We start from the raw sequence: 27,049 nt of genomic DNA on the forward strand, positions 1-27,049 counted from the left end.
CTGGGAAGCTACCGTGCTGGTCATAATAGCATGGTCTGGAGAATGCACGTTAGGTGACTTGATGCTGTCCCTGGAACTGGTGCCCAAAGTGGCCCAGATCGAATTAAGTGAAAAGGGTAACTGAGGTACATGAAGGAGAGAAGAAATGAGAAAGGAAGATAGGGAGGAAAGGAAGGAAACAAGGAGGGAAGGCAGTGAGGTGCTAGGGAAGAAAAGAAGGAAGGAGGGAAGGAAGGAAGGGGGGAAGGAAGGGAGGAGGGAGGGGGAAGGAAAGCAACAGAAGGAGGACTGAGGGATTCAGAGTCAAAAAATGCCTCAGTTGAGTCCACTGAAGGTTACTCAATGAGTAAAGTCCAGCATCTACTGTTCCCTCTGCTGCTGCTGCTCCCAACTCGACTCTAGAGTGCCTTACTCGTGTGTGGTCACTATCACTGGGAAGAAGTTGTTCACCACTAACTTCATAGCTCTGCCTTTTCTGGAAGATGCCTAATCTTCCATCCTAGTTTGTTTTCTCTTCCTGTCCAAGGTCCCTTATTATTCTAGCAACTATAATAAAAGTGAGGGCATTTTCCTGAAGACTGCCTTTCAAAATAAGTTTAAAAAGCAGACGGTACGTTTTGCTTTAGGAAACTAAACTCTTGGAAATGGGACTAAATCAAACAAAATGTGTGTGTGTGTGCGCGCGTGCGCGTGCATGGTGCATGTGTTGGAGCAGAGAACCTTCAGATGATGGGTATTTATGCCCTGTTGAGAAGTTTCGACAAAAGAGAAAACTCTGCATAGAAAAACAAGATGCACTGACTAAGCAACCATACCCTTATGGCTGGAAGAATGGTAACTGAATGTGCCAGAGTGGCCAACTGCCTTGGACTATAATTTTCCTGTCTTGATGATTTGTTGTTTTAATCATGTATATCTTGTCACTTCTTAAATGTTTGCCTCTGACTTTGGAGCTGAGGACAAGTTTATTTAGAAAGCTTTGGCATTTTCTATGGCATGGTGTAGTAGTCCATGGTTCCCACTTTGGAATTGTTAATCCCTTACTTCTATGTTTCAGATTCAGCATATGGTTGTGAGGGGTCTCACAAAGGACCGATAATAGTTTCTTTTAGGAGCAAGATTGTTTTCCCAACCAAGTGATATTGGAAATTAGTCTATTGACCCCTTTGCTTAGCCCAGGAGGAACAGAGCCAAAGCAGCAGTTAGTAAATGTTGTTTACCTTCTACTAGTACTTTTCTCACAAAACAATAAAATAAAGTGCTAAACAAGAGTTTCAAGTTTCAGCTGCTACTCAATTACATTGAGCTACTTTGTCACCAGATTAAACCTAGTGACTTGCAATCTTTTATTTTGGTTAAATTGCTCTGGAGTCCAATTTAAAGATTGGCTCAGACAGGACTTATCTCTGTTTCATCTGGAAATAAATAAGCCAGACAAGCACTCAGTCCCTTCTATATGTCCCTTAAAATATTCCTAATGTAAAGTGTCAAGAAAGACACCAGTAAGAGAGAAATGCAGAGAGGATATTGGTAAAGGAGGAAGGGCATTAGCAGCCTGCTCTGTACTGCAGTCAGGGGAGCTGTCCTCCCTTGGTGGTGCTGAAGCGAGACAGAGAAGTGACTGTTAAGTTGGACAGTGGAGGGATGGGTACCCTTTCCCTCCTGTGATGGAATCCCAAAGAAAATGCATAAGATCAGGCTACCAAAAACTTTTTCATCCCTCTCCACCTACATTTGCTGCCTATTTACTACGCATCACGCCTACTGCTCCGCTGCTCAAATCGGGCGTTTATGCTCTAATTTTGCGCCAACTGCTCACTCCTGGGGCTTGTTTATTTCCAGCTGGTTTCTGGTTGCTTCCCTAACGAAGTAAGATCCACTCACAGATGTGCCTTTCTCCCGCATTTAAGAGTAATTGTAACCCCTGGTTTTAAAAGCAAACAGCCTTGTTTATCTCCTTAAGCAGCAAGTTGTAATTAAACTATTAGTGTTGTTATCAGCATTGCTGAACAGAGAAGCATGCACACTCCCAATAAATTACATAATCTGGGCATAGAGATAATTTTGTTTATGTCTTAACCACAATTTATGAACACTTAAGCAAGTCCTGTGCCCTTTCTTTCCAATCCTGCCCCCAAACAATAACTTATTGTTTATTCTTTCCAGAGAAATTTTTTATTGGCTTAAACTATTTATGTTTAATATTTGCTTTCCCACACCACTAATTATACATAAACCCATGTTTGATATTTTAGAGGTTTAGCAATGCTTCAAGGAATACATATACATATATTCCTTTTACTTGGCTATCACTAAATCATTAAACTAATCGTCCAGTTGCCAAATAAAGTGGACTGGGCATTTTGAATACTAATTAAACACTTAAGGATTTTTCAACTACACCCTATCTCCAACAGTACTTAATAATATCATTTCAGAAATAACTCTGCAGCTTGAGTGAAGGATATACTTCTTCACCTACAGTGGCAAGTCAGTCAAAGAATAGCATCAAAATGTGGGTCTTTCATCAATGTATGAAGATGCTAATTTCAAGTTTCAGCTAAAATTGAGAGCATAGATAACAGAAATTTTCTGAACCATGACTTTTATTTTTCTAAGAGTCCTTTTTCTAGGTTTTTAACTTCTGTTCAGCATTTAGTAGACACAAACATTGATAGATGATTGAAGATGTTATCAGTGCAAAATAAAATTAAGTCAATATATCTGTCGAAGGTTACCCAGACACATCAAAGATTAAAACATTCAAAAAGGGATTTTTCCCCTAAGGAATTCAAGTGTGTTAAAAGGACATCCTGGAACAGAAGAGTCTGTTCACACTATTAGTAGCAAGTGTTTCTAATTGTGTTCTCACTTAGAATGAACCCATCACTGACATTTATCTTGTAAGAGTGTAGCCTGCCTTATGAGGTCATTCATTCACTGCATTGCAGTCAGTGCAATGAAGAGTTGCAGCTCATCTGGCAGGTACTTTCCCATGGGCTAGTGTATTCTATTTATCTTTATATTGACAGTATATGGAGGATTACCTGATACATAGAAGTTGCTGAAACTGAAAAACTCTATAATTACATACTAAAGTGAATGAAAGTAAGTAGAAAAATTAAACCCATCTTATATTTCTTAAAGGGGTGTCAAAAGAAGGAAAGCAAGGCATCCTGATGATTTAGGATAGTTTAAAACACAAAACCATTATTAGGCACTATTGAGAAAAATGTGTCCTTTTCTAATGATAAGGAGGTTTAACTTCTGTTGATATATCAGAATTGCTTTGTATGGGGGAGAATTTAAATTAACAGTATGGTCAACACCAGCATAATTATTCTCTTTGGAAAGCTGAGATCTGTTTTGGTTCTGGATGCCCACCAAGGATAGCTGTTTCTGGCCTTCACTGGTCTCTTTCACCCTTTTAGGCCCAGAGGACAATGGCAGTCAGAACTGGCTTGCTATGGTTTCCTATAAGGATGGATGGGTCTACAAAAAGAAGTTATAAACTAGGTCCCAGGGTACCTCTCTTCCACCCTTATCGCTTAGCTAAATAATGGAGGCCCATGATATAGAGAGTGGCAGCTCAGAATGTGCCATCATCACTTAGCAATGAGAACTGTCCCTAGGCAAATTGTAAATATATATATATATATATATATATATATATATATATTTTTTTTTTTTTTTTTTTTTTTTTTTTTTTGAGACAGAGTCTCACTCTGTCACCCAGGCTGGAGTGCAGTGGTGCCATCTTGGCTCACTGCAAGTTCCGCCTCCCAGGTTCATGCCATTCTCCTGCCTCAGCCTCCCGAGTAGCTGGGACTACAGGCACCTGCCACCACGCCTGGCTTTTTTTTTTTTTTTGTATTTTTAGCGGAGACGGGGTTTCACTGTATTAGCCAAGATGTTCTCGATCTCCTGACCTCGTGATCCACCTGCCTTGGCCTCCCAAAGTGCTGGGATTACAGGCGTGAGCCAGTGCGCCTGGGCTGGCAAATTGTAAATATTATTGCCATCCTCATCTGAGATTGCTTCACCAACCTAAAGGTTTTGATAGGCATCCTCCTTCACTCTTTTGCTGAAGAATGCCAGTGTGTTCCTCACTATATTTTTTGTTACTGATTGTAAATTGAAGGTAGACCATGTGGGTCTGGCTTTTATTTGGTGGCCCAAACTCTTCTTTTAAGTATTGCTTCCTGTATTTGGTAGGCAGAATTCAAATGGTGGATCTCACAGCTCACCAGGAGCCTCTAGTGTTTCTACTGTGAGCCTTCCCTCCTTCTGTGCTATATATAGTTAGAGCTAGCTAACCTGATAATCTCATTATGTCATGCATTAAGATGGTACCAGTGAAGATCACCCCAGATAGTGTAATGAATATTTAAAAGGTACAAGAAAGTAAGTACAGTTGGCCTTCGGCATTCATGGGTTCCACATCTGTGGATTCAACCAACCAGGGATGGGACATATTCTTAAAAAATGAACGGCTGCATCTGTACTGAACATGTAAAGAGTTATTTCATTATTTCCTAAGTGATATAACAACAATGTACATAGCATTTACACTGTATTAGGTATTATAAGTAATCTAAAGATAATTTAAAGTATACAGGAGGATGTGCTTAGGTTATATGCAAATACTACACCATTTTATGTAAGGGATTTGAGTATCCACGCATTTTGTTATTCGCAGGGGATCTTGGAACCAATCTCATGGTTACCAAGGGATGGCTGTAATTAACACTATGAGTAAATGGGAAGCCCTTTCCCATAAATATTTAATTTGTGAAACAACTTGAACACAGAATCTATGTTGGGTAATTAGATTTTCTTAGAATCTTTGGTCTGAGCATCATTATTATTTTTAAACATGTAAGTATGGTATTTACAATTATCTTATGGCTACATGGTAAATTACTTTTTTGGTTTGTCTATATATGTCTATATAATTTAATTCTATAAAATCCCACAGAGGCGTGTTTTATAGGAAATATGTGAGGCAAGAGTCAGAAGAATTTGATTCTAATGCATCAATTTCCTAAGACCATGGGCAAGCCATTTAACCTTTTGGGGTTTGATTCACTCAGCTCTAAGATGAGGGTTTTAGATTTAAAGTCTCTGAAGTCCCATTCAATCTAAAAATAACTGATACTTCTAACTCTAGCTGTATTACTGGATACATACTGCACCTGATTTTATAGATAGTCTTATTTGTTGTATAAAACATATAAAATAGCTTCATTACAATAAGAATGAAAATATTTGATCACAGCAAAGTTATGGAAATTTTTGAGTTAAAAGAAGAATGACTCTCTATTATATAGGCACATTTATATACAAAATATTATATTTTTAATTTGAATATTCAGGGTTATTCAAATTGATGATCTCTAGATATTTGTTGTATAATAAAATAAGATATTAAAGAAATTTTAGCAATAAATGGAGAGTGAGGAAACTAAATACTAATTCGGCTCCTAATTGGCATTTCAAGTCTTTTAACCTGTTCTCCTTTATAATTAAAATTAAACGGGTATGTAAGATCTATATTTCCCCTTTACCCTTTTAGATTACCAGGGAAGGTAAACATGTGGGCAGACCAGCTAAATGGCAGAATCCTACAAAGCAACAAAATATCTCTTTGGAATTCACAGAAAGAAGGATCCTAACCTCTAAGCACTGACCTAGCCATGAAATACAAGGAAACTTCTTTCCATTTTTCTTCACGTGCATATAAACTGACAGGTTCATCACCTACCGGTCATAATAAATGCAGCAGAGGCACATTAATACATTTTCATACATAGATTCTAACACTAAAGCAAAAAAAAAGTAAAGTTATTTATGGAGTCGCTTTTTGACATATGCAACTTGAATTCATGATCATTATTTAGTGTACAAGAATTAAAATTCAGGTGGGAACAGAAGACAATTTGTAGAGCTTTTTTTCTCCTTGAGTTTATGGGGTGAAAAAGGGGACATACATTACAGCCAATATCTTGTAAGGGCCTGAAAGAACAGTTGATATAACATTTTCTTCATTGTATGGTACAAGAGAAACTCTAGTATTTCATATTTTGTTTCTCACTTTCCTTACCCACTTTGGTATGTGCTAAAGTGGATGTGATTTCGGGGTGGGGGAGTGGGCAGTATTGACATTTTAATTGCTTTAATTTACAAGTCTTCTATATAATGAAGGGTAGTTAAATAAAAGACAAAATCAATTTTATGGCCTTGTTGAATGATGACAGATTAGCATGACTTTCTACACAGTTACTGAAGGACAACAGGAATAATATCACACTAGTAGTTGTTTAACATTTGTGAATGTAAGTGCGGTGTAAAAGCCTGTAGGCTTTCTATTGATCCTTGTTGCCACATTTGTATACATTAAACTAGCAATTCAGCAGCAGAATCTTTGATAGCAAATACTTGGGCTGTAACTGTAGATGAGACTTTAATATACATCTTGGTTTTGAGATAATTCTGAACTGTATCAATATGTTCATTTGCCATTTGTAGACATGGAAAGGCCATTATTGCCAGATCTCTATCAACCAAACACTAGGTGGTCGAATATTAAATCATGGTTTAATCAGAGGCACAGAAAAACCTGTATTATTCATGAGTTTCTCTCTTATTCCACCTGGGCCCTTTTTTAGACCATTTTTTAGACACTTGAGATACATCAGCGATCAAAACAAATAGCATCTTACTTTCATGAATTTTTACTACCAAAAGTGGATTATGAGCAAGAAATGTTAGAATATATCAGTAAATTGTATTGTATGTTATAAGTCAATGTGTTAAGACAAAAATGAATAAGGCAGACTAAGAGGGTACGGCATATGGGAGCAGGAAGAGGAGAGGATTTCGAGATAGGCAACATGGAGGAGAAGGGCTTTGAACACAGTTCTTCAGTGCAGGTAAAAGAATGAACAATGCCAATGTGGGGTGGGGAGCAGAGTGAGAGAGAGCTGAGGACAAGCAAGTGAAAAGGACCTAAAGTAGAGTGTTCCTGGCATGGCAAGGAGACCGGTGTGGCTGGGGAGGAGTAAGGAAGGGAGACGAAGAGGGGGATTAAGAAGGAATGGGGACTAGACAAAATTTGGTGGACCTTGCAAAGACTTTGACTTTACTCTCAGTGAAGTGTGGAGCACTGCAGGGATTTGCGCATAGGAGTAACACCGTCTGACAGATTTTTTAAAGGATCACTGGGGCTGTTGAGTTCAGAACAGACTGGAGAGGGGCACCAAAGAAGCAGAGAAGCCAGTTTGGAGGCTATGAACGGTGGTGGCTCATCAGCGTGGTACAGCAGAAACAGTGGAAAGTGGTAAAGGTCCTTGTGTATTTGAAGATACAGCCAGTATGCGTTCATGATGGATTGAATGTAGGTTGTGAGAGGAGAAGAGCAAGCAGTAATTCATAGGTTTCACCTGAGCAGTAGGAAGGATAGAACGATCATTTGGGGGCATGGAGGATTGGTCAGGAGCTCAGAGAAAGACGTGTCAAGTGTAAGACCTCTATCAGACATCCAAGTGGCTACATTTAAAAAGCAGTTATGGCCAGGTGTGGTGGCTTACACCTCTAATTCTAGCACTTTAGGAGGCCGAGGTGGGCGGATCACCTGAGGTCAGGAGTTCGAGACCAGCCTGGCCAACACGGTGAAACCCCGTCTCTACTAAAATACAAAAAATCAGTCTGATGTGGTGGCGTGTACCTGTAGTCCCAGCTCCTCTGGAGGCTGAGGCAGGATAATTGCTTGAACCCGAGAGGCGGAGGTTACAGTGAGCCGAGGTCAAGCCACTGCACTCCAGCCTGGGAGACAAAGTGAAACTCTGTCTCAAAAAAAATTAAAAAGCAGTTATGCAAGTCACAGGTTAAAAATGAGGTCTGGGCTGGGGGCAGTGGCTCACGCCTGTAATCCAAGCACTTTGGGAGGCTGAGGCAGGCAGATTACAAGGTCAGGAATTCGAGACCAGCCTGACCAACATGGTGAAACTCAGTCTCTACTAAAAATCCAAAAGTTAGCTGGTGTGGGGGCACACACCTGTAGTCATAGCTACTCAGGAGGCTGAGGCAGGAGAATTGCTTGAACCCAGGAGGTGGAGGTTGCAGTGAGCAGAGACCATGCCATTGCCCTCCAGCCTGGGTGAAAGAGCGAGACTCTCTCTCTAAAAAAAAAAAAAAAAAAAAAAAGGGCCCAGAGATAAATATTTAAGTTGACATTATAAGCATTTTCTTATTTATTTCTCACAATGACCCCATCAGATTGACATTATTATTATTATCCTAATTTTATCCACGTGGAAATAAATCACAGAGAAGTTACATGACATAGTGAAGGTAGTACAGCTAATAAGATAAAGAACTGGAATTTGGATTCTGTTTCATATGACTTCAAAACCTGTATACTTAATAGGCGTGATTTACCACAAGACAGCAAGCTTACATTACTAGCTTTTCTATGGGGTCACATTTAAAGCTGGACATTGCTAAAGGAAAGAAGAGATGGAACTAGGAATGTATCCTACCCTAGTATTAAAAAAAGAAAATTGGGGCCAGGTGCAGTGGCTCACGCCTGTGATCCCTGCATTTTGGGAGGCTGAGGCGGGTGGATCACTTGAGGTCAGGAGTTCGAGACCAGCCTAGCCAACATGGTGAAACCCTGTCTCTACTAAAAATTCAAAAAATTAGCCAGGCATGGTGGCACATGCCTGTAATCTCAGCTACTGGGGAGGCTGAGGCAGGAGAATCGCTTGAACCTGGGAGGCGAGGTTGCGGTGAGCCAAGATTACGCCATTGCACTCCAGCCTGGTGAAGAAGCGAGACTCCATCTCAAAAAAAAAAAAAAAAAAAAAAAGAATGGCTGGAACTCACTGTGAGAAATGCACTTTATGGCACCCCACATAACACACATACATATTTATTATAATTGAAATAAAATATTCTCCAAAATACCCTTAAGGTGCAAATTACTCTGATGTTTTCTATGTTATCCTATCCCATCCCTTGCCACTCCACTCCACTCTAATATATTTTTATTACAAAAATGTGAATTATGACCTACCTAAATGACTTTACAACCTACAATTTGAAAAACATTTACTTAATTGGTGGATTTCTCGGGGCTAATTCTAAACTCAGAAAAGGCATTTGCAAAAAAAAAAAAATCCTACTTTGGTACTAAATGGCTGAGAGTGTGGCAAATTTATTCTCTTGTCTAGACATGAGTCAAGGTGAAAAACAAAAATCCCAAAGAGTAAGTACTGACCTAGCCCTTGGGCACAGTGGGCATGGGGCCACACTGATGATAAGTTTAGGGGCCAAGAAAAACATTTTAACTTCTTTTACAGTCAGAAGGAAAAAAATGAATGTAATCCAACCCATGGATTATATTTGTCTTTTTACCCACACAGTCATAAAATATTGTTTTTGATACTTTGTGTAGTGAAAGGGGCCCACAAAGGCAAAAGGACCTAGGACTATGGAAGTCATCATGGGCCCTGCAAAGAGGGAAAGAGGAGCAGTGACAAAGACCATTCTTTTCTGAGGTAGCACAGTGGTTATGAGGATATACCCTAGACCCAGACTTCCTGGGTTCTGATCCTCACTCTGCCACTTACTGGCTGTATGACTTTGAGCAAGGCATTTAACCTCTCCCTTCCTCAGTTCTCTCACTTGTAAAATAGGACTAGTGATAGTAATCATCTTAGAGAGTTGTTCTAAAGAGCAAATAATTAAATAAGTGTAAAGCACTTAGAATAATGCCTGACACATAGTGAGTGTTTGTTAGCACAGAGTGGAGAATGAGGTCCATTTTGTTTCTCCTTCTGCTTCATGCTTGTTCTGTTCTTCCAGGATTCTACCAAAAATTTAAAAAATGATTCTTTTCTGATGACCACATCTTACTCTTTGGAGCAGACCAAATGAGTTACAAATTCAGAAACACTCACAGAAGGAGAAAATTTTCCTGCCGTTACATTTTACCCCTATTCAATCCTTCTTACTTAGACAACAGAATGAATACGAGTGGCCCCAAATGAGAAAGGAAGTCACCCCCAGACTTAGAAAGTTAGGAAAATTTAAATTAAGAATAGGTCATCCTCTGAGTAAAGTTGAATGAATCAACCTTGAAATACCTCTGGCCACGTGGAAATGAGAAAGACCTACTGGAAATTCCAATAGTCCTCTGAACTTAGAGGAAGTGTTGTGTGGGGAGGGAAACAAAAGAAGAGCAGAGAAAGAGATACAGGGAGAAGAAAAGAGGGAGGCAAAGAAAAAGGGAGGAGAAATAGAACACAACCTTCCAGTTTGGGAGGCCATACATGTTGGTCAGAAGATCACATCAAAAACCACAGAGGCCAGGTGCGGTGGCTCACGCCTATAATCCCAGCACTTTGGGAGGTGGAGGCGGGTGGATCACCTGAGGTCAGCAGTTTGAGACCAGCCTGCCCAACATGATGAAACCCCATCTCTACTAAAAATACAAAAATTAGCTGGGCGTGAGGGTGCACACCTGTAATCCCAACTATTCGGGAGGCTGAGGCAGGAGAATCGCTTGAATCCAGGAGGCGGAAGTTGCAGTGAGCTGAGATCGTGCTATTGCACTCCAGCATGGGCAAAAAGAGTGAAACTCCATCTCAAAACAAACAAACAACAGAATCGTAGCTTTCTGAAGTCCATTGGAGCATCTTCTCTTGTCTGAATAATGGACACAAGCGTTCTGTGAATGGGTTTGGAGACCTGCTGGTTCCAAAACCCAAGTCTGCTGCTTGTGAGCTGAATCATTCTCTGAACCTCTGAAACTTGTAACGTGTGGATAACACTTTCTGCCTAATTTTCATTGCTACTTTGAAAACCAAATGTGAAAATGCTTTGCCAACAGCCAAGTGCCATACAAAGGCAAGAAACAGATGTGGTCTGGGTGAATGGGACAGCTTTAGATGTCTAGCTCTGGCAAAACTAAGGCACTAAAATAAAAATGCGAAACATAGACTGATTTCCCCTAAAGTGTTGCCTTTGCCATGGCCAAAAACTCAATACAGCCTAATAGCCCAGAAACACTGACTCCAGCATTTAACAATTTTTACATTTAAGCCATTTCCATGCTTCCACTGTCAACTCTCATCATTATATGAAATGTGGTCTCAGGATATTATGTTCCATCAGTAAGAGAAAAAGTGCTTGAATTTTACAAGTGTTTTTGAGTCACAGACATTTTTAACTTCTTAGTGTGGTCCTGACCTCACTTCATCTTTTTACTTGATAACAGTCATCAAAAAGGCACTTGGCATGAAGCAACTGTAGAAGCAACTGTACTTCCTACTAGGACCATGTGATTTGCCACGTAGGCTGCTAGTCCAACTTAGCCCAAGGCAGACACTCAGCCAAGTAACCAGGGAGCATCCTTCTTTTTCAATCACCTCTCCCTTTTTCTTCACCTTCTCCCTGTTTCCCCAACTGAATGCCCTAATTATTTGTTTTGACATTACAAAAACACAACCCAAGGTTCAAGGCAAACCTTCCTTTCTGAAGTGGGGAGACTTAAAGATCCCCTGTGGATCTGCGGAAGTCTAGGGCTGTTCACTCCCTCCCACTCAAACCATAGAATGACACAGTTCGCACAGCTGTGAAGCCAGCTGCCCTGCATTTCTTCCAGACCTCGCGCCACGCTGCCTTCCAGCAACATCCTTGCTCTAGCTGCTCGTGACCCTGGCTGTAATCAGCGAAGAAGCAACTCTTTCAATAACAAAAGTGATACTCCCAACAGTTTTGGTGCGGGACCTATAAATGCCTTCCGGGTGTAAGGAGACTTAGTTCTAGAAACAGTTTCTCCAGGTTAAAGTTATTCAATTGGAATAGAACAGGCAGAAGCAAATTTATGACTGACTGGGTTTTTACATATTTATTTATGTATTTATTTATTTGGTCTTTGAGTTTTACAGTTTAGAATACCCTCCTAAACTATGAATTTTATTCATTAAAAAAAGCAACATGTTTCAGCCAATTGTCTGGGGCTGGAGCTGTGACGGATAATGCAGACCACACCAAATTTTGGTTAGTCACTGCTTCTCTGTTATCCGTGATTTGTGATTCCACATGATTTTCATGGCTGTATTTTACTGCATTTGACATAAATAACACTTGGTTAATAGGCTTTGAGCAAATTAGATGCTTGATACATTATTACAATTGTGCAAAATTTCACAATGGCTAAATCTTTTTTCAAGCTGTAAAATGCCTGAGGTAGTTTTCTTTTAACCTATCATGTAAGAAGTTCATTTTAAATATGCAGGAATAAATCATTAGTGTGGTTTCTGAATTCTTAGCCAAAGATGGTCCCTACACCCCGGATACCACTCTACCCTCACCTCAGAACTCCTCCCTGTGCCATGAAGCAACCAGGCAGCCTTGACAATAATTACTGTAAATGACACTTGGTTTGCTGTCTAGTGGATTAGAAAATTCTTCTTTGTTTTTAAAAGTTGATATATATGTTTGCATCTATAGGTCAGGTCCTTTCAGGTATCTTAAGAACATCTAAATTTCTAGGAATAAAAGATTTGCCCTTGTTTTTCTTGACTGCCAAAATCTGAGTCAAACCACGTCACGACTTGTTTCATAGAACAGCAGTCAGGCTGGGTGCGATGACTCATGCCTGTAATCCCAGCACTTTGGGAGACTGAGGTGGGTGGATCACCTGAAGTTAGGAGTTCGAGACCAGCCTGACCAACATGGAGAAACCCCGTCTCTACTAAAAATACAAAATTAGCTGGACGTGGTGGCACATGCCTGTAATCCCAGCTACTTGGGAGACTGAGGCAGGAGAATCCCTTGAACCTGGGAGGCAGAGGTTGCAGTGAGCTAAGATCGTGCCATTGCACTCCAGCCTGGGCAACAAGGTGAAACTCCGTCTCAAAAACAACAACAACAACAACAACAACAAAAACAGCAGCCAAATAAATGACAACATGTATTAAGTCTAAGACCAAGTAAAACCATCCACAAAAATAATACCAGGTCAACACAAAGTAAGCTCAAATCAGCCTTAAAATCACTTCATTGGCCTCTGGGTTACGGCTCATATAATATGATCTGTATGAACAATTTCTGTTGTAAAACTACCTCATAAAGAAATATATCATCTATGGAGTCCTTTCATAAACCCAATTATAGGAACAATTCAGCAGAGTTATAGCTACTGGATCTGTGTTCTGTCTCCTCCATGGTTCTGCTTATTAAAGACAGTGAAGTGAAAATATTGAGGTGGGAAAGAAACAATGACTGAATTTAGCCAACACAGAAAAGGCTGGCATAATTACTCAATCAGGCATAACTTTAGTTCTCTCCTATTGCTGTGTTGCCAGATTCATTTATTATAGATATTTCATCCTAAGTAAAAGCTGTAAACAGCCCCTTTATACACAAATATGAATGTAATGTCAATATCTCACCAATTTGTTTGCACAAAATTATGCATGATTCATTAAAAAATCAACTGGTTATTTAGTTTAAATTTAACCATCACAGTACTTTGTTAACTAAGACCTTTGGTGGCAAGGGGCAGAAGGAAAATAAGAATAGTGATTAATAAAACATATTATTAATTAATAATTAATAAAAATATATTGTTTGGAAAAAAAGCCCAACTGAGAAATATGTGATTTCTTTTAACCTTATACCAAAGCTCAAAGCAGAAGGTATTCATACCAAATTTGTTGTTCTACATAGAGTTGAAATGGTAACACTAATTTGGAGAAGAAATCACATGTTATAATAAAAAGGCACAGAAGGGGACCAAGTAGAGAAGTAGATGTTAATGTACAAATGAAAACTTTTTTGCTGCCAAGACTCATCATTCAGAACTAGAAGGAAATGAGAATCTTGCTATGAATACTAGTGCATTGATTCAAGTTTTTAATGCATTTGCTGCACACAAAGTATTGTGGAGCAAATGTGTATTAAAGCTACTATTACTGTGTGTTAAGGCTAGTGCAATTTTCTTTCTAGTTGCTGGTTGCCACAGGTCTTTATTCTCTGTCAAACTCTGAAAAGCTCAAATAGAACCCAATAGTCACAATGAATCTTGAGCACAGTCTAGTATCTTTTCAAAATTATAGCTAGTTTCATTTATCTTGTGGTTTTTCTTGGTGACTTAAGAGAAAATAATGATGTTATTTATGTGGGTTCATAAAAACATTATTATTTTTTCCCTGAAGTCCTTCATTTCTGTAAACCTCTTGCTGAGGTTCAATTATTTTTCTCCCCTGAGTGGGAGAACACGATTTCAAGGCTTGGATTCTCATAACTTCTTTCATTACTTTCATGGCCCTGCCTAGGATATGGATAAAATTCCTTATGGTGGTGAAGGTTTAGAGGCTGTACAGTCAGGAGCAGATGAAAATAGTGGTGTTCAAAGTAAAAGGTAGAGCTCTAGCCTTCCTTGGGAAGTGGGGCTCCCACCGATTTGCAATCTATCATCATGCATAGAAGGAGAAAATGTCTAGAGTTCATGGATACATATGGTCAGGTAAAGATGACCTGACCTGCTCTGGTCAGGTAAAGATGACCTGACCTGCTCTGGTCAGGTAAAGATGAAATGATGGTCTGAGTGCTCTTGGTGGTGCTGGGAAGCATTGCAGTAGCAGAAGAAGATAAGTGTGGATTTGAGGCACAGACGTGGGTTTGAATTCTGACACTGTTGGGCAATTGTAGACCAAGTTTATTATCTTTCTGAATGGTAGCTGGCTTATTTATGCAATGGAAATACTCATATTTCAGAGTTATTAGAATTTGGTTAAAGGGGGATAGGAAGTGAAGTACCTGGCGTAGTCAATGCTTTATAAGAACCTTTCAAACAACTCAGGCAAGAAGAAGGCTCAGTTTTGTTTATCAACATAAAACCTTGATGTGGTATCACCATGATAAGGAAAGATGACTTGCTATCTTTTATTTTGACTTATTGCATGAAATATTAATCTAACAAACATTCATCAGAAGCTTGCTATGTACGCAATACAAGTTAACAATTTCATAAACAACTAAATCTATCAGTAGAAATATCAACATCCGTGAGAGAGATTTCCTTTCCCAGGCAAGGGACAACATCTGCCTAATTCACCTGTAAATCCTCAGTGGCTAGCAGAGGGCATGGCCTGTAATAGATGCTCAAAGTGTATTTGTTGAATGAAGGATATTGACCACTTCCCCATGAGTCCATCTTTACACCAAACTTATTGGATTTCTTTTTCATTATCTAGTAATATCTACAAACATCTTCATATATCTGGTCCTTGATTTATTCTGGCAACTTCTGTATGCAGAAGCTCTAGAGCAAGGAGACAAACCTGTCCCCTCAGAGCTGCCTACAAGCCCGTCAGGGCTCTTAGCATTTCTGTTTCCACTCCTTCAGCCCCTGGAATAATCTAGAGACCTGATGTTCTCTATAGGGTTTGTGTTTAGGTCATATGGAAAGAAAGGGTTATTTTGATTTTTACTCATGTTATATTATGGTTGCAATATCACTTGCAATGATACATACCATTAGCTTTTCCTCATCAATATTCAACTCATGGCCTCCTCCCAAGTGACTTCCTAGACATGAAGAAAAATTTAACATGCAATTCTTGCAACGAACACTAGATGTTACTTCCCCTGCACTTCAAAAATAAGGATGCCTTTGATTTTGCCAGTTTTGAAAATGCAGAAGTTGAAATGAAGCAGGTACAGCCTGACCATAGTGTGTTTTTCCTCATTGACTCAGAAATTTTTTTCTTTTTGACCTGGACCCTAGGAACTATCATCACTGTGACAAAAATCATGGGTGCCTCCCATTTTATATATTTCTGAAAACGATACCTGAACTTTTAAAAATAAACCTTACTGAAATGGAAATGACGTGCTCAACCTCAGAGGCTGTCCTTCAACTCCATGTCCTGAGAATATAAACTTGGATTAAACGGAATTTTTCTTTCAGTCTGTTGTCATGCTCAGGTTGCCTTACAATTCGTAGAAGGAAAATTATTAAGATATTTAAAGAACTGAGCAGAAAGAAAGCTGAGAGATTACCTATTCCAGTGAACACATCTTGCAGGTGAGGAAATTGTGGCCTACAGAACTCTGGGGTCCATAAGAAGAGAAAAACAAAGTGAAAAGGAAAAACCCCCGGAATCTAGAAATTTCATGGTAACTTAGTTCCAGGGGTATGTTGGGCTGACTCTCTAGGTTCATGAGAGCTGACTGTGCATATCTCTTCCCAATTTCAAGATTAGTGACGTCATATTGGTAGCTTGAAATCAGTCATGGAGGCAACACATACACCATGGAAGTCAGCAAAAACAACTATAAATTAGAGAGTTGGTTGTTAAACATTTACCAGCACACCAGTGCTCAGTTCACAGAGTTGAGTATGATATTTAATAGACATACCGTCAGCACTATCCAAGTACACATACAAATAGTTTAGGCATGTTTTATTTGCTGCTAAAAATATTGAAAGAAAAGTATCAGAATGGTTTTGCTCAACCAATTTAATGTGGCAACTTAATGTTCAAATGTTTGTTTCAAAGGATCTAGAAGTGTGTTGATAGGTAACTTTATTATTGCTTTACTGCTATTTTAATACGGAAAAATCACTATGGCTAAGGTGAAAGACTGTAAGCACGTCTATTGAAAATAGGCTTCCATCTTTAGAATACATATAAATCTATATGATATGGGCATATTCAAACAATTTTTCATAGGAGATATTTTGTCCCCTCACATTGTATTTTGGTCATGTATGAAGATGAAAATGGATTGCCTTTTGCAGTCCATTCAATAATACGTCAGGTGGGTCAGCGTCCCAACATATCACGCAGCATTTCCACATTTCCCAGCTAATGCCACTGTAATACATTAACTCTGTTTGTAATCCAGTTTCAATCAAATAAATGGTGAGTCATTTGAAGCACCCCCACACAAGGTTTGCCAGCTGGCCAGGTGCATCTGGAAGCAAGAAGTCAACAACTGTTCAGAATTCCCCCAGCCTCGCTCTCCTCAGCACCATTACTTGACTAGATCAGAACTTTAAGAAAGTCATTATATGTAGGCCTTCCAAAGGAAGCCTCTATAAATCATATTTCAGTTTCTGCAAGACACATGTGTTTTTTAAGCAATGGAGAAAAAGTTTCCTTCATTCATTTGCTTTCCAAATAGTTGCTAACTTAGAGTAAGTGCAGGTGTAGATGAAATGGGGGTTCCAGGTGAGCACCTGACTTGCTGCAAGGAGACATGAGAAATCTCCTTTACACTTTCTTTTTTAAAAAATGTGACTTGATGGTGACCATAAAGGACAAGTTCCTACCTGTGCATACACCAAGAAACCAGATTAGAGTTTTACATTTATGCACAAAGATGGTGTAGGGTAATACATGAGACTATTTGCCCTCTTGGTGTGATTTAAAGCTCTCCAGGACATTTTCGGGCATTCTGACATACAGAGGAAAATGATTCAGGGCGGAAGATCATTGATGAAGAAAATATCCACAGGATGGAGAATTCCAGGAAAAATGACAAGCCAAACTTAAAAGACATTGATAAATCTGGTTTAAGTTACTGAAGCATATTCTACCTGAACAAATGAATCAAGCAGAAATTTTTAGTGGTACTTGGCTTAAATATTATTGCATAATGGGCTTGGCATTTTTCTTTGATGTAGAAAGTGAGACCTGGTGCATTAGGATAATTAGGTTTGTCAACTGGGAACTAGAATTACCTGATTTTGACAAGTTTGATATGACTAGGTACAATAACATCTCTCTCTATGGGGACAATCTCTTAGAACACTATCAAATCCTTTTTTTTTTTTTTTTTTTGAGATGGGGTCTTGCTGCGTTGCCCAGGCTGGAGTGCAGTGGCGCGATCTCGGCTCACTGCAAGCTCCGCCTCCCGGGTTCACGCCATTCTCCTGCCTCAGCCTCCGGAGTAGCTGGGACTACAGGCGCCCGCCACCACGCCCGGCTAATTTTTTGTATTTTTAGTAGAGACGGGGTTTCACCGTGTTAGACAGGATGCTCTCAATCTCCTGACCTCGTGATCCGCCCTCCTCGGCCTCCCAAAGTGCTGGGATTACAGGCGTGAGCCACTGCGCCCTGCCCAAATCCTTTTTAAGAACAGATCCTGGAAGAAACAGTTATCACCATCAAATCCCTGTGGTGTAACAGATCCTGCGAAGAGAGACTTTTAGAATGGAGATTGGATTTTACTTTCCTTAGGGGTTTGGGTGGGTGGATTAGTATGAAGGGGCAACATTTTTTTTCATCTGTAGCTGGGCATTTAGATTGACTCCATATCTCAGCTATTATGGTTGCCACTGCAGTAAACATGGGGTACAGATATTTATTTCACATATTGGTTTCATTTCTTTGGTATATACCCAGAAGGGGAATGCTGGATCCTATGGTAGTTATATTTTTAATTTTTAAAGGAACCTCCATACTGTTTTCCATAATGGCCCATCTACAGATGAATGGATAAAGAAAATGTGCTATCTACACACACACACACACACACACACACACAATGGAATACTATTGAGCCATAAAACTGAATGAAATCCTGCCATTTGCAGCAAGATGGGCAAACTCGGAGGACATTATATTAAGTGAAATAAACCAGGCACAGAAGACAAGTATCAACATGATCTCACTCATATATAGAGTCTTAAAAAGTTGATTTCATATTAGCAGAGAGTGGAATAGTGGTTACCAGAGGCTGAGGAGCATAGATGAGATGAGGATTGTCATTGGGGAGGACTGGGAGAGGTTGGTCAATCGGTACAGTTACAGTTAAACAGGAGGATATACACAGTAGGGTGACTATAGCAAATAACAATGTATTGTGTATTTTAAGACAGCTGAAAGAGAAGACTTTGAATGTTGTCACCACAAAAAAATAAGTGTTTAAAGTGGTGGATACGGTAGTTGCCCTGATTTGATCATTCATGCTATGTATACATGCATTGAAACATCACATCTCATAAATATGCACAATTATTATGTGTCAAGTATAAATTTAAATGTTAAATTAAAACATTTTCACCTTCTTTGTCTTTTTGAGAAAGGAATGAATTCCAGTCTTGATTTGAGTTGGGGTCTGTGGGTTTTACAGAGTCTAGCCCACTGGGTTTGAATCCCACCTACAGCCTCTCTATGTATGGGACCTTGAGTTAATTGATGAACCCTCTGTATCTTACTTCTTCTGGGATAAACTGGGGATAATATTGTAATAGCATCTATTTCACAGTTGTGAGGATTATGATAAGGCAATATGAGTAAAGGTCTTAGAACGGTCGCGGGTACATAGTGAGCACTGAGGAAATGTTCACTGGCCCAGTCAGCCCAGGATGCTAATAAGCTTTAGCGACTCAGCACCTGCTGGGAGAAGAGTCACAGACAGACTCGGGCTGAGCAGAGCCAGCTGGCTCAGCTGTGAGATCCCTCTGTGAGGCGATGTTTTTGCATTGCTTCTCCTTCTGTACAGATAGATCTGTGTACAGGCTCAGAGGAAAATCTCTTTAACCCCCCAAGTCGAGCCTTGGCTGAAGCAATTTGTCCCACGCCATAGTTCAGGCTGTGTTTGGGAAGACTGAAATCTCTTTTAGGTAACTCAACTTAGTGGGTAAATCATTTAACTCAGGAGGCACATAAAAGATGTGATATACCAGTGTTTAGTCACTTATAATTCTGTTTGGGATGCTGATGCGATTTGAAATGTCACAGGATGTGGGAAGCAGGGTATGAGTCAGTGAAGACTTCGGGTCCTCTTGCCCTTTCCTTTGGAAAGCCTCCTTGCTGTGCCCTCCCATTATGGGGACTCTTAAACTGATTTTACAATTATTCCAGAGTGAGGATAGCAAGACTAGCACTCCAGGTATTAATACATCTGTTTTTACAACAGTCATCTATTTAGCATCTCCTATGCCCAGTCCCTGTGTAGACACTATGGGCACAAAGATAGGTAAGCATGCCCCTCGTTTTTGGGAACATGAGTCTGGCTGGGTAGAGGGATTGTAAACAGATGGTGACATAGTTGAGACACAGACAAAGCATCACTGGGCACAGGAAATGAAGAGGCTGGCCCAGTCTGGGAGAGTGAGGGATCTTTAGACAGGAAGGCACTGAGGTCGGTCCTCAAAGGATGAGTAGGATATTTCTCAGGGATGAAGCCGTGTGTGGAGGGACATGGAGGAGGAGCTTCAAGAGTTGAGGGGCATTCTAATCAGAGAAGACAGTCTGCACAAAACTCATTTGGCATTTAAGTCCCCCTGGTTCACAAGATTGTATATGTATTCCTTCAAAAACGTTCACAGGTGATCTGCAGTGTACCGAACTGGCCGTGGCAAGACAAAGACATCTCTGCCATTGAGGAGCACCCATGAGAGGAAAGACAGGTGTGGAAGGTGAATGTGATGTAGCATAAGAGCTTGAGCAGCTTCTGTGCTGGGGGGTTAGAGGGAGCGAGACAGAAAACGGGGAGCCTGTCCAGCAGAGCCTGGGGACCCAGTGTGGCTTCTTGGTGAAGGCTGTGCTTGAGCAGGGCTTCAGGAAAGAGCAGTTTCCCCCGGAAAGGCAGAGGAGAGAGTGTGTGTAAAGGCATGAGTGCAAATCGCATGCACACATTGCAAAGAACAAGAAAGCTGGTAGGACTGGAACCTGTCGTGGGACCAAGGACATGCAAAGGATGAGACTGGAGAGGGAGCTGGACAAGGCAGGGCCCCAGAGGCTTTTGCTCCAAAAAGCTCATGATAGCAACATGAGGAAGATGGATCAGAGCAGCCCGAAACTAGAGGCAGGGAGGTACTGGGTTGATCTTAAATATTTGGCAAGACATGATAAAGGCTTGAGTTAGAGCAGTAATAGGAATGGAAAATTAATTTAGGATTAAGACATTTTTAAGAGGTGAGATACTCAGGACCTAGTAAACAATGACCATGAAGGATTAAGGAGAGGGGTAGATGACCTCTAAGCTTCCACCTTAGGTACACTAGTGGTTCTACTTACCAGTTCAGAAATCAGAGAAGGGGGCAGATGCTCACAGGACTGGTTAATGAGCTCACACTTACACAGGGGAGTCTTGGGGTGACATCGTTGTGAAGGATTCAAGCAGGCAGTGAATACATGGATTGGGAACTCAGGAGAAATATTCATCCTCACTAAAATCATAAGCAGGTAAGATCTGGGTCAAAGATTCTTGCCCAGTGGATTGAATTGTGTCAAAGTGTGCATCCCTTCAAAGTCTGGATCCGGGATGCTCCAGTAGGACCAGCTCAAGTTCCCACACCAGGGTCTGCCATATACAATCAGGCTATTGCTTTACCCTACTGTAACTTAAAAATACCACCCTTTCCTATATTTGCCGTGACATGGCAAAAAGTTAAGGAAGCTCTATGCTAGGGAAACCGTGGAGAGAGATGGAAGGGAATTGGGATCAGACTCCCACGGAACATCAATTTTAAAGGACTGCAGAAAAATAGGAGCCACTACAACTCTGGGGAGGGATAGAAGTTGGACAAGGGCAAGACTGGGGGAAGGGGTGTTCTGGGGAAATGGAAGAAACAGCAGGTTCAAATGCAGCAGAGAGACCAGGGAGACCATGTTCTTGTCCCTTGGCAGAGAGAAAATGGCCAGTGACTCCATCAGATGTTCTTTCAGCCAAGCCGTAGACGCCTAGTTTCAGTGGGTAGAAGAATCAAGAGAGGCGAGAAAGTAGAGGCACTAAAAGTTGATTTCCCATTCCAGGACATTGGCTGTGAGTGAGAGGTGAGAACAAGTGCCCTAGTTAGAGGGAGACAGATGTCAAGGGAGGGTTGATATTGTTTTTCTGTTTTCACAGAGGTGTGGCTAATCTGATTTCCCCACTTAGGTTACATGCTTTCCAAATGAGATCCTGTTTTCTAAGGTTCTGGGCATATTCAGATGCTAATTCAGGATATGCAGGTTCACATATTGATTTTTGTCACAGAATTATTCAAACAGCATTAATTATGTGTGCACCAATTCCAAATGTAATTTCTTGATATGTTTATACATATGTTACATATACACGTTTCATAAGGGGAGAGAACAGATTTGATGATTTTAGATAGCAATAAGGAATCTATTAAAATATTGAGATTCAATGGACAATTATCCTCTTTCTGTGGAGATTTTCTTTTGCCTAGATTTATTTTAAAGATATTTTGTGCCTACTTTACTCTGCACAATGGCCTTTCTCCTGCATTCATCTGTTAAGTAACATTTTCTCTCCCATAGTACTCAGACCATATGGTCCCCTTCTGCAGTGTTCTTGACTTTTTTAGTGAGATAAATGGTACTTGGGCGTGGATCTCATCATTCTCAAATACTGAACAAATATACTAATTGAGCTTAAGTGTAAGATCAGCTCTTCCGACAACTTATTGATCAAAAATACCACCCTTACCATTGCACTTAAATGGAAAGGTCTATGTTAATTTATATTGCGTAAAGCATGCCAAATAAAACATGATGGTCCGTGTTTAAAGTTTCTGTTTGCACTAGGATGTGTCGTTGAATCGCAGAAAAGTGTTAGAAGTGATTACAGATCATAACAAATGGACTCTATTTTCAACTCCCATTTTTAATTTAAACTTCTAGCAAATCCAGAAGGATTTCCAGACATTTATATGAAGATACAATATGGATGTGATAATAACAAGACCTTTAAATGAGAAAATATGCCCTTTAAAATAATGAAAGGAATAAAATAATTCTGGTGAATTGATTGAGCACACAGCAGAAGTATCTCTTTTGTAGAAGTGGCAGCCAGTCGTTGGTGTTCAATGATTTCTGTTCACATTTTTCTGAAACAAAGTTTTGCACAGGAGTTTTTTTAAAAAATGTTTGTATCTCCAGATAAAAAGACTGGTAATTTCAGCTCAATTTTATTTGATGCCAGGATTTCTTAATGGACACGCAATAACTGAAGTTTCACATTTGGGAGTTGCCCCTTGTGTGAACCAAGGGATGTTCACACCCTGCGTCAACTCAATATTTTAACAATAGTGTGACAAATGGTATATTTCCCCAATTAACTTCCAGTTACTGTAACTTATACCATCTAGCCTCACCTGATTCACTAGTGTATTTTTCAGAGTTTAAACAATGTATCGCTTTCCTGAAGGTATAAGAAATGCAATTTTACTTATTCAGTTACTTAGTTTTAAGTCATACTTGAAAAACACACTTTAAACTATCCCCAATAATCATATGTAATAGAACCAGAAGGCTGTCAGTGAATCTCATGGCCCAATTCTAATATAAAACCTAAGATTTCAAAGATCTCATAATATCTGAGCTGTGAATATTTGCTTCAGGCATCAACTTGGCATTTAAAAAAAAATTTAAAACCACATGGATTGGATGTTTCACTTTGCCAGAATATCTACTTCTCATATTATGCTTACAAATACCAAACTTTGACAAAAATACCTAATATTTTTCCCATTCTACAAGTCAGAAATCACTTCTTGTTTGGTGAGCTCATCTTTTCTTTTTTTCATTTCTAGGGTAGAACATAGTTGTCACTCACTTTGGATTGATTGGTTAATCAATTTGGTAATTAAAATTACTGCCCAGAAAGTATATTCTAAACTCCAACAACAGTTTCCTCTTAGGATTTGAGCTTAAAGGTTTCACTCTGGGAATCTAAAGAGTACATCTGGAAGGAAAAAGAACGAGAGAGTAAGATGGGTACAAATAAAGGTGTTCAACTGGAAGGTCAAAGAGTTAATAAAATTTAAAATATTGGTAGTAGTGTTTTGTTCAGATATGATGGATACATAGTTTGTATTGGAAATATTCTTTATTTTAGCCTTTCATATGTTTTTGGTATTAGTAGCTATCTTTGTATATAATATTCATGATTAATGTTTGCTTAACACTCTACAATTTGTAAAGTGCTCTCAGATCTTGTCTTCTCAACAGCACTGTAAACTCCTTGAAACCTAGAGGCATGTATTTCATTTCCCCAATACTTCAAAGGAAATATGTTCAAATCAATAATTTGAACATATTTGGTTTTTTTGTTGTTGTTGTTTTTGTTTTGTTTTTGTTTTTTTTTGAGACGGCATTTCGCCCTTGTTGCCCAGGCTGGAGAGCAATGTTGCAATCTTGGCTCACTGCACCCCCGGCCTCCAGGGTTCAAGCAATTCTCCTGCTTCAGCCTCCCAAGTAGCTGGGATTACAGGTGCCCACCACCACACCTGGCTAATTCTTTTGTATTTTTAGTAGAGACAGGGTTTCACCATGTTGGCCAGGCTGGTCTCGAACTCCTGACCTCCTGACCTCCTGATCCACCTGTCTCGTCCACCCAAAGTGCTGGGGTTACAGATGTGAGCCACCGTGCCTGACCAATGTTTGAATATATTCAAGGCAATACTTTGTCAAGGCTTTAAGTATCTGTAGGATGTTTAAATGCAGTATCACATCCACAGACACAGACACATTACTTCTGATAGTCAGTTTTCAGGAAAGGGTATAGAAGCAAGAGGTGTGCGGGCCTTGGTGTCAGATCCAGTTAAGTTTTTAAAAGGCAAAGCCATTTCCAAATAAAGTGAAGTAAGATGTTCCTATGAAGTTCCTGAGTCACTTCTAGAACATGGCTAGAACTGAGGGACCAGAAACATTTTATTTTCTTTTCAAGGAGGTGTCCAACTTGTGAAGTGGCCAGGGAATGAGGGTGTCGGGCAGGAGCCTCTCAGGGCGTCACTAGCTGGAGTGTCCTGTGAAGAGGGTGAGCAGGGAAAGTTTCAGTGCCCTCACTGTGTCATCCTTCCAGGATGAACCTAGTCTCCCTTCATCTTTTTGACACATTAATTTATCACTCAAAGACACACATGCTGTACCACATTTTATTCAGTTTTTCAAGTAAAGAGGTCCTTAATACTTATAACCCTGTGATAAATCAATGTTCTACTCTCAAAAAATACCCCTAATGAAATAACACTTCTTATTTTTAAAAGTTAAAATAAATATCTTAATTGTTTTTAAAAAAATATTTATTTAGACAAAGTTGGATCTGGCCATCTGTTGCCACATAGTTAACTAGTAATGTAGTAAATACAGTGTGAGAACATACATCTGTTTCCACTCACTGAACTCATTAATCGTGTGGCCTAATGTGACTGCACAGTGCCACTCACATTTTAAATTTGTACCGTGGTGGCAAAGGCTAATCCTGGGATATTTCATTTATTTGTGATTGCCAAGCAACAAATGAAAATAAAATTTAATATTGTGCTTTATAAAAAACCCATTGTGGTGGAGAAAATATGCAAATTTATATGAGATACAAAATGGGATGAAATGCAATTGGTACATATGGGAATCTCAGAGCAGGTGGTCTTCTTTTGCTCTAACTCTAGTACATTTTTTAGAAGCTTGGTATTTGAGGATCTCACATTCCAAGAGTCTCTCCTGCCAATAGTTTGCCTGGAACATACTGTACAACCAGGCTTACCTACCTCCAGGCAGAAGGCAAATTATCAACCATTTTCATTGATTCTATGGATGAGAAACCATTCATTAATTATATACATAAATTAATAAAAATAATTACTTTATTTAATAATGATTTATTAAATGCTTACTTTATACCAGGCATTCTGCCAGGAAATGTAAAGATAATGGTGAACGATGTAGTCATGTTCTTTCTTCTAAGAGATCTTCCAGTCTTAAGAGTCCCCTCAGTCTGAATGCTTAAGTGATGTTTGAAAATTTAAAGAAATAAACAAGCTACTGTCTAAAGATGTTTTCTCTTTAAAACGCATATAATATTTAAGCAAACCTGAGTTTATTTCTGTATCTTTTGGCTTTAAATGGGATATTTTTAAAAATATACAAATCCACATCAGCCTAGAAAGTGCTGATTATGTAGCCAACACTGTCTTTATTTTCCTTTTCCTTGTTGATAGAAGAAAAACATGAGAATTTTTTTCTGTTGTCTTAACACACTCCTCATTACCGTTTACAATTTAATTTGGTCCAAAATAAGAAAATAATCTTTCTACTTCTGCTGAAAAAGCTTACTCTGGAGAGTTGGAATCAGTACTTTCAGCAGCCTCTGGTAAACCAGAAACTTAATCACTCGCAGCAGCTGACACTCCTGTCCCTGGTGATCTGAATGCCACCATCCTGCAAAGACTTCCACTTGGCTTTGCAGAGCATTCCACAGCCATTGTCATTGGGCAGATGTGAGCTCAGCTTCTAACGGGAACTCAGAAATGCCTTGTGTTGCTTAGAATCAGTTCTAGTACTCCATTTTAATATTTGGAATTTCACATATCCTAAGTAAAATCCCACTTAACGATTAAGCAGAATGGATGTATTATTTTAAAGTTTGTTTTTATCTTCATTAATCATTTATGTGTCTCTTCCCTAACTTAAGAATATAAGAAACCTCAAGTACTAGTTATGTAACCAAATGGATCCTTACGTTCTTCTTACTGCTCACTTATAGATTGAGGAAATAAGATGTTCAATGATAGAATAACATGGAAGAGTCTTAAATTCTTTAGCAAATGTAGAAAACTAGTTAGGACTCTTTACATGATATAGCTTGTTACAAAATACCACCTTTAATACAATCCTTTTTCCATTGAGTCAAAATAATAGTGGTGTATAGAAGGCTCCAACAGCAGTAATTTTCATTCATTTAAAAATACACTCATGTTCAAGGTTAGAAATTTTCAATTGTCCCACAAAAATGTGTGTGGTGTGCCCATAGCATCTATGTTTAATATATCCATGGATTGCTGGAAATGATGACGAATTGGGTAATACGCAAACATTTTGTACTTTATTCAATACATCAGCACTTGCATACTTCTGAAGAATTATAGTGTAGACACATTTGAGGTTTATTCAGACTACAGTTTTATATATATATATATATATTTTTTTTAAATTTTTATTTTAGGTTCAGGGGTACGTGTGCAGGTTTGTTATATAGGTACATTGTGTGTCACAGGGGTTTGGTGTAC

General features: G+C 39.3%; 1 protein-coding gene across 5 annotated transcripts in view; it reads left to right on the top strand.

Moving 5' to 3' along the window:
- The window catches only part of PHACTR1 (phosphatase and actin regulator 1), a 572,466-nt gene that overhangs the window by 33,634 nt on the left and 511,783 nt on the right, over positions 1-27,049 (top strand). The gene's annotated exons all lie outside the window — the stretch shown is intronic.

Source organism: Gorilla gorilla, chromosome 5, assembly GCF_029281585.2.
Source record: "Gorilla gorilla gorilla isolate KB3781 chromosome 5, NHGRI_mGorGor1-v2.1_pri, whole genome shotgun sequence".
Classification (NCBI taxonomy): Eukaryota; Metazoa; Chordata; class Mammalia; order Primates; family Hominidae; genus Gorilla; species Gorilla gorilla.